Source organism: Belonocnema kinseyi, chromosome 6, assembly GCF_010883055.1.
Source record: "Belonocnema kinseyi isolate 2016_QV_RU_SX_M_011 chromosome 6, B_treatae_v1, whole genome shotgun sequence".
NCBI classification, from domain to species: domain Eukaryota; kingdom Metazoa; phylum Arthropoda; class Insecta; order Hymenoptera; family Cynipidae; genus Belonocnema; species Belonocnema kinseyi.
This window is the reverse complement of record NC_046662.1, coordinates 39,390,290-39,399,826: the sequence shown is the minus strand read 5'-3', so window position 1 is coordinate 39,399,826 and position 9,537 is coordinate 39,390,290. Positions and strand designations below refer to the sequence as shown.

The following is a 9,537-nucleotide window of genomic DNA, read 5'->3' as shown; positions in this document are numbered from 1 at the left end:
CGTTTCTTTCTGCCATTATTTATATCAGTTGCCTACTGAACGTTGAACGTATCACACGGTAGTGCTCAAATACATTTTTCACGCGCCAAATGTTTGTTTTTCATATAAACGATGGGTGAAGAAGTGGAATTCGTATATAATACGCGATTGCGTGCGCGAAACGTAAGTACCGATTTTTATAATCGTTTGACGAGTGCATTGGTGAATGATTTTGATAGTGGAGAAATTGAAGCAGACGAAGAATTAGATCCATCAATTGAAAACGAAAGTGATGAATATTTGCCACCCGATAACGCATCGGATATCGAAGAAGATTTGGTGATTGAGCCGAATGAAATTTACGATAGCTCGGAAGATGAAGGCGATGGATTGGAAGGGTCACGCGGTGAAATTCGAGAAGGAAGTGCCAGTGACAACTGTGTATACGGAAAAGATGGAACCAAATGGGAAACAGATGAACCGACTGCAGCTGTTCGTCTTCGTCAACATAATGTGATGCGACTTCGAGCTGGACCAAAGGAGCAAAATGCCATCCCACTTGAGGTATTTAGGAAATTTTTTTCCCCAAATATAACATTCATTATCATCACTCAAACAAATCGGCATGCCAGAGAAGTCATTCGCAAATTTAGAGAAGAATATCCCGACTCACCGCGGCCATTAGAATGGGTTGATTTGACCAGTACCGAATTTGATGCCTTTATCGGCATTCTTTTGGCCGCCGGCGTTACACACAACAATATGCAAGATATCTCACTCTTGTGGCGCAGCGATGCTCTACCGATATTTCGTGCAGCTATGCCTTATAATCGTTTTATTGCAATCATGCGGTTCATCCGTTTTGATGATAGCCGCACGCGTGAATTTCTCCAGAGAACTTATAAAGCCGCCCCGATTCGCGATCTTTGGAACTTTCTCAATGAAAATCTTGCTAAAAATTACGATCCACACGAAAGCATTACCGTTGATGAGCAACTATTTCCATATCGCGGCCGGACCAAGTTTACACAATTTATTCCATCAAAACCAGCGAAATATGGAATCAAAGTTTGGTGGGCATGCGATTCGAAGACTAAATATCCTTTGCAAGGAAAACTATACACGGGAAAGGGCGATGGACAACAGCGTGAGGTAAATCAGGGTGAAAATGTATTGTTACAATTATCTCATCGATACACGAATAGTGGCCGAACGATCGTATCCGATAATTTCTTCACAACATTGCATGGAGTAAAGCGACTGGTTGCACTTGGTCTGGCATTCGTTGGCACCGTACGATCCAAGAAAGCATTTCTACCTGAGGAAGCAAAGAAAAATCCAAATCGTTTCGTACTTTCTTCTTTCTTCGGTTTCCACGAAAATTTGGTTTCTCTGTGCAGCTACGTGCCAAAAAAGAACAAGGTCCAATAAATGTTCTGGCTACACAAAACAGCGGCGCCGATACACTTACCAATAAACGAGACTGCCGACTTTGTTTACAAGGAGGCGATAAGTTGCGTCGTAAAACTCGTTACTTTTGTTCAATGTGCACAATGCCAGTCTGTCAACAACATTCAAAAGTCGCAAACACGTGTTTTTCTTGCATTCAGAACCCAATTCCAAAATAAAACCCATTGGAATCCTATGTTTCGTACTTCACACCATATTCATACATAGAAAATAAAGAGAAAAAAATACGAAACAAAAATGCGTTCTTTTTTACCAATCAAAAAATTCTAGGTCACTTTTTCATCTCTTCAGCTAGTTGAGGATATTCTCAACACAAATGTAAAGGTAAGAATATGAAAATATGTGACTGGCAGGGAAAAAAACAGCTCAGAAAACACTATTAAAAATCGTATATTCCCATATAAACACATGTAAATGCATAGGGGTCTGGCCAGACACAATCCGCTGGTTCGCGTGATTCGAAACATCCGCTGGTACGAGGGTTAACTGAAGTGCTTAGGGCCGTCTCAGTCAAGTGACCAGCCCTATAGGCGTGTTGTTGCCTGTGAAGAGTACTACTTGACTAGCCTTTATCGCGGATATATCTGTCCACGAGTCTTTCCACTGTTTTTATTAGGAAAGGTGTGAGGCTCATGGGTCGGAAATTCTTCTGTGAAGTATAACCGATCCTACCTGTCTTCGGAATGTCTTCTCACAAACGGCCCAATGATGATCTCACCAGCCATCTCTGGGAGGACTGGATATATACCATACGGACCGGGAGACTTATAAGGACTGAAGGAATTTAGGGCCCACCTGACCCTGGCTAGGGTGACAAGCTTGTTAGCTACCCACTGTTTCGGGCTCAGTTGGGCCACCAGCGGCTTCGGTTGCCTGAAAGGTGTGGTCCTCTCTTCTCTTAACTTTGTGAAGCCCGGAAAATGTGCATTGATCAGGTGAGCCAAGGTATCCCCGCCAGACTCTGAGTATCCCCCAACGAGCATTTTTAGAGTCCCAAAAATAGCATCCAGATTTCGAGAAAGTGGCTTGTCCAATCTGGCCGCCTCTGCTCCTTTCTCGATATCAGTGCAAAAGTTGTTACAGCTTTCATGCTTTGCCTTACGTATTGCACTCATCCCTCATTGATGTAAATGAAGTCCATAGTTCCTTCGTTTTGCAAGAACTGACACGTCTGAACCTCTCTCTGATTTGCCTGCCAAAATCTTCTAGTTCCGCATTTCACCAGTGTGTCTCTCCAGCCTTTCGGACTTTTAAAGGCCGTAAATTATTTTTATAAGTGGATTTTACGGCTTCCGTGAAAATCTCGGCCGCCATCTCCAGGATATCAACGTCTCTAATTGACCTGGAAATCCCTGAGAGTCGCTATCATATGGAAAGTAAACCGATCCCATGACTAGCCTTCCTATTCCTTCAAGATCCTTGACTATGACCATCAGGTCTCTGAAACGTAACTCAAGCAGCGGGACAACGTTGACTCCCTTCGCCAGTATGCATGCCCTTGGATTGGCCGCCTTGGGTTCCCTGTAACAAAAACCAGCCCCCCTTCCCTTAAACCCCTGATGGTATTTCGAGCTATTCAGGGTTCCTGGATTAGTGAGATACCTGTGTGTCTCACAGCCATGCCCCGCTGGAAAACTGCAAAGGCGCCTTCGCTATGATGCAAGTTAATCTGGGTAATGGTTAGACCGGGAGCAGTCATTTGGGTCTGATCCCGATCTTCCTGTCCACCGACAGGCTCCTCCTGTCTTCGGTTGGCCACTTTAAAGTTGACCTGTCCATGAAGGCAGAAGGACCTGTTATTGAGGGCCGCAAAGGCCCTTGCCTGTGACCCAGGTATTTTCACAACTAATATAAAAAACATTTGTTTACAACCTTATTCACTGCTTCAACTTTCTAAAAATATGTTTATCTCATTTCATGCAACATACCCATTCGGCGGTTTGAACGCCTCTGAGCTCAGAAATCTTACTAATGGTGCTACGAGTCACTCGTCTGACCCTCCAATAACATTGGAAGTAATAATTTAGATTATGTACTTTCCCCCAGCGGAGTGACCCCGTCTCCTACAGTATTATTTACATCTGCCACAGCTACTATAAACTGCTGCTCTTATCAGGGTAAATTTTACAAGCCGCCAGTTGCAAACTGATCAACTTATAAGATATACGAAATTGAATTTGGTAAATTTGTATAACCTTTAACATAAGACGATTTAAATTTCGAGCGTTTTAATTCAAAATAACGTTTCCATATGTTAAAATTACATTTCTTTAATTTCAACTTCAGGCAATTTAAATTAGCTTAATTCAAAGTATGATAAAATTTTCATTTCTACAAATGATTTTGCAATTTTTAATCATAAAAATTTGATGTATATATTTTGTGTTTGAGTACTTTAATGCCTTGAGGCGTACTACAAAGAACATAGTTGAAGTTTTAAATTAGTTAATGAGAAAATAAGCTGTAAAAATTAAAAGCCTAGCTATTTTTGCGTTGAATTCAAAAACTTAAAGAATAAAATAAAGTCCAACGAATTAAAAAAATTCAACTGAATTTGGAATCACGTGAACTGGTTCCACATTATTTCATATGATGCCAAGTGAAAGTTCAAGTGATTTGTTTACTTTTTCAGAGAAAAATTTTATCTCTATAATAATACTGTTTTGGTTCTGATGAGAAAGGATATAAATGAATGTTTAATTTTTAGCAAGCTTATTATATAAAACTCTATAAGAATTATACTTATCAGATGAATGACGTCGCGAAAGGAGGAGCTACAGTTTTTCCAGACATAAACGTTGCCTTATGGCCTAAAAAAGGTAGTGCAGCATTCTGGTACAACCTTAAAAGAAATGGAGAAAGAAATTTGTTATCTCTGCATGGAGCATGTCCAGTACTTTCTGGAACAAAATGGAGTAAGTTTTATATTTGACATAATATAAGTAAACCAGATTTAAGTTGAATAAATCTTATTAGTTTTTCCTTAACATGGGGCCGACCACCCTTATGGATTACTGACTTCAATAGGACTTATGCAAGGCCAAATGAAGTTTTGGTTTATTTTTTGTTTGTTTACATAGCTATAGAAGTTAGGACACTTAGTTCTAGGACACCCTGTACAGTTGAAAGTACATTGAAGTACATTTTGTGCGTATTTCTTTAGCTTCAATTCGACATTTTTTGCAAGATGCTAGAAAATAAACTAATTTCATAAATTAACGCAAAATTTCGACAATTTTGTGTGTGCAAAAATTTGCACATGAAAGTATTGCCAGACATGTATTGCATAATAATCGTCAAAATCAACTCACACTGGACAATACCTGCCTTATTTATTAATAATAAATGATAAAAATTGCATAATTCAGTTTTTTTCTTTTAAAAGTGTATTTTTTACGTAACATATTAGTAAACTCCTTGTACGTGATTTATAGTTAAATGAGTGTAGCATTTAACAACAATTATTATTTTTAGTGATGGTTTTTATAAATTAATAAAAATCTTATCGGTTTCTTAACAGAAAATCATCATTTCTTCACAGAAAAGTAGTACCTGAAACGTTATACAACCTTTTAAGTTTTTGTTAACATTTAATATAAACGAATATTCTTAAATTGAACGATTTAAATAAAATACTCCATTTTTCTCATTTCCGTTACATGGAAAAATAACTAAAGGCGATGCATTCATTCTTTTCCGGAAAGAGTGGGTGTTTTCAGATTAAAAAAGGTTACACCGCACATTTATTTATGAGTTTTATAAAAATTCAAAAAGTTATTAAATATTAGTTCAACTTAACTAAAGCTCTGCACAATTTTTCTAGAAATAATTTCCCGCGTCGAAAACGTGCATTAATTCGGAAAAAGATCAGCTTTTCATTTATTATAATAAATTTTCACAAATATAAAACTGTGCATGTATAAAGAAAAATGATTAAAAAAAATGTTATGATAATTATGTATGAAAATATCACTGGAAATATTCAGTGTTAGTTTCTTTTGAACAGAAATTATTCCGCCAATTCATAGAAATGTATTTCAGTAAACCAATAATGTATCTACATAAACCAATTTATCGAAATGTTGCATTTATTTATCAAATTCGTTTGTTGGTGATATCTGGTGAACGATTTCCCAATGTCAGCTAAAAGCAATACGTGCCTAATGGATTTCAATTTGCTTTCCCCTACTTGAATTCCATAAAAATCAGTTTTACTTGAAATTAATCCTCCCCTTGTCAGTCAAGTTATTAATTGCTATTGAGGACAGGTAACACCTACGGTTTAAATGCTTTTTTTAATTTCTACTATACCTAAAAACATTGGCGATCACATTTGCAAATATTTTCTAAACTATTATACAGGGTGATTCCTTAGTTTTGAGACCTCAAATCATCTCAATAAATACGTCTCTAGCGAAAAAAATGTCATCAATAAAAACTTTTATTTTCCAGGGAAAATGCGACCCCCCCCCCCCCCCCCCCCCCCCCCCCCAACGAAAAATGACATTGTGCACTGTTCAAGGAATACGCTTCCAAACGAAATATAAGGAAGAGAAATGTTCGGTTTGTTTGTAACTGTGATGCGTTTGCCTAATATGGCGAGCAATCCCCATGACTGTCGATTGTAGCTTGGCAGCGTTGAAACATACTGTTCACCAAAATTTCGGTCATAGTTAAGGGTTAGGATCTCCAAATTTTACGCAGGTATCGAGTCAGCTGTTTGATGTTAAAGGCACGCGTTTCCCGATGGTTCTGCTTTATTTTAGACCACACATTTTTGATAGGATTTTCATCTGAGAATTGTGAGGGCCAGTTCAAGACAGTGATCCAATTTTCCTCTTGCCACTGGCTGTACAGGCGCCTGCGGTGTGTTGGGTCATTGGCTTCCAGAAGTATCGTTTCCTTATTTCCTTCCCAAAACATTTTTCTGTGGACTTTATCTAACCCGTCTGAAAGATTTTAAGCATTCTTTCGGCGGTCAGATTTCCGGTGAACGCGTGTATTACGCCAAACCCCAGATTCCAGAAGCAACCCCATACATAGACCATCACCGGATGCATAACGCTACGTTGGATGAACGGTAACAAATCTCACAGCGCATCTTTGACTAACCTTTCCTTAGTCCCATACCATAGATAATTTTTACATTCTTTGATTTTGTTGTTTTTGTCGTGCGGATTACGTTCCTTTACGTTTGATTGGATGTCGTTGTATTTCCTCATTATTTTACCTCATTACTTTTACAACGGAGATTTTATCTGTACGAGAGAAAATTGTAATGATTCTTATTTATTGAAAAAGTGGAAGGAATATCGAGCGCTTCTTTTGACCTGGTGGTCAACAAATTCACCACTGACGAAAGTGTACAAGCGAAAAAAAGGAATCATCGTAAACCTATCACTAGAGTTACTAATAAAATCGCAATATTAGTAGCAGTCGCTCATGATCCTCATACTGGTACTCGACAACCACGTTACGGTTAATCGATGCAACATGCATTATTCGAGTATAGAAACCTACACTGGTTGCGCGAAGTTGAGTGTCAGGGTCCTTGATCCGTGAAAGTTTGATGTGGAGTAATTGGAGAACAACCTATCGGTCCGTATTCTATTAATGTTGCTTTAAATGGCGATAAATACAGTAACTTTTTCGAAAATAAACTTCAAACATTGCTTGAAGACCTAAGCTTGAATGTACGACAGAACATGTGGTTTCAACAGGAAGTTTATCCAGCGCATTATTTGACAATCGCACGCGTAGTACTAAATCTCAAACTCAACGGTCACTGAATCGGTGGAGGGGGTCCGATAAATTGACCTGCCAGATCGCACCTTACATCACCAGATTTTTGTGTGGGGTTATTTAAAAAATATAGGTTGCCAAGCAGTGCCAAGAACTCTGAAGAACATGAAACAGTGAATTAGGACTGCTTCTTTCCAAATAACACCATACACACTCCCCAGTTGTGTGTAAACTTTGGAAACGTGGATTAACAAGTGCATCAAAGTGGGAGGACACCATTTTGAGCACTTAATGCCAAAATTTTCAACGAAAATAAGTACCTTGATTGTAATAGGCAAGGGAACTCACCGAAAACAAGCACCCCGATGGTGAGAGGCAAGAAGATTCGCCGAAAAAAGCAGCCCGAAGGAAACAGAGAGCTACTACGTTCACGTCGTTGTTCTTGGGTAGCGCTAAAAGTATTTAATGTATTGTCTGATTACATACTTGGAGTCAAAATGAGAAGCTTGTGACTTAAAAATAAAATGAGCTTTCTAATTTTTCTATTCCACGTTATCTCATTTCCCAGGTGGGTCGAAGGGGCGCTCAAAATGAAATGGATTACAATGTAATAGCTCTCCTGAAACTGAAAAACATGTCTTTCTTTTTCTTTGAAAGGTCAGTTATGGAACAGTCTACAATATCATTTTTCGTCAGTGCAGCGCCATCTGGCACCAAACGTAAAAAAATTGTCAAATAAAACTTACGTATTATTTGTTAGTGAATCTGAATCTGTAATGAAAAATATAGCTTAATATTTGAAATGTTAAAGTTACCCCCTCCCGCCCCAGGGCGCGAAGTAAATTTTTGCGTAGTCTTTCGCCCCACCCCCCTCGAAAAATAAACCAAATTTATTAGGAACTTTTTTTTCGGAGATGCGTATTTCTTTAAATATTTCTATGTCCCAAGATAAAAAAATCACCCTATATAATGATAAATTTACTGCGTTTGGAAATTGTAAAAACAGCTGTGACTTGGACCGAAGAAGCCAGTATAACTATCGAAAATTAGTTTAGAGAAAAAAGCAAACCAAAGTACACTGAAACCCCGTTTAAGTTTACTTCTGCGAAGTGAAAACATCTCACTTAGGTTTAATGAGTGGAGCACTGAGAACTTGTTGGGGTGGTGAAAGTAAACCTAAACGAAAAAAAACCCGTGAACTTATCCGGGCGTGAACTTAAACGGGGTTTCAGTGTAAAACGAAGACGAACACGTAGAAAATGGGCCCTTGTACTAGCAAGATTGAGCGATTCGTATCTATGTGAAAGATCGGGTAATATCAATGAGAATAACGGCTGACTTAAGCCGACAGCGATGAAACCTGGCCGATAGCATCAAATAATAATCCTATTATATATTATTTTCACGTTTTATTACGACCTATAAAAGAAAATTGAAAAATGCCTAGTAGAACTATGAAGAAAAACTGTCTAATCGCATTTATCGAGTGGTTATCAACTACGGCAAACGCACTACAGTTTCAAAGTATCACACAGGCACGATGCGTGAAAGGGTTGGTGCAAGAGACTAGCAGAACGCGCAAACACCTCCCAACTTTGAGCTCTAGAAGGTTCAATTTTAATCATCGAGCAATGGTAGCAATTTTTTGTTGATAGTGGAAATCTTCAGCATTCAGAATCAACATAAGCCGCGAAATCAATTTTTTGGTCCTGAGGCTGGTTTCTTCGTCTTAGAAAACTCTTAGGACTAGATGAAATTTGAAAAGAGCTGTCATTTTGTTCAGAGAGCCATAATTATTAGCAATGTTTGTATAATAAATACAAAATAATTTAATAATTTTGATTTTGTTTAATGACAGTTGCAACTGAATGGCTGCATGAAAAAGGTCAAGAATTACGCAGACCCTGTACTCTATTGGAAAATGAATAGTCATTTATAGGATAAGTTGATGGAACCAGTGGAAAATGAAATCTTCGAAATAACAAAGAATTAAAAAAAAATAACATAATTTAGGAGTGAACTTCACAATATTATTTTTTAGTTTATTTTGAATTAAAGTATTGATTTTCAAATTATAAGATGTATCTTGCACGATATTTTTTTCCAAATATAAATAAATATCCGCATTCCTTGACCACTGACGAGTTCGTATGCGTAGTTGCCCACACATGCACAGTACATCATTAGGAGTTTCTATTCTAACGTGGTCTATGGTAGACGTGTTTTGATTGCAAAGTGAATTTTGCTAATTTATTGAGTGCAAACGCTCTCTGGCAGTGGGCGTGGACTCTCCACAAGAGTTCAGCTTCTTGATCATTATTAAGAAGTAATCGATACTTTATTTTA

The 9,537-nt window shown here is 38.0% G+C and overlaps 1 pseudogene; it reads left to right on the top strand.

Annotated features, from left to right (window-relative positions):
- Positions 1–9,120, top strand: part of LOC117175342 — a 27,185-nt pseudogene extending 18,065 nt beyond the window's left edge.
- The last annotated feature ends 417 nt before the right edge of the window (positions 9,121–9,537 follow it).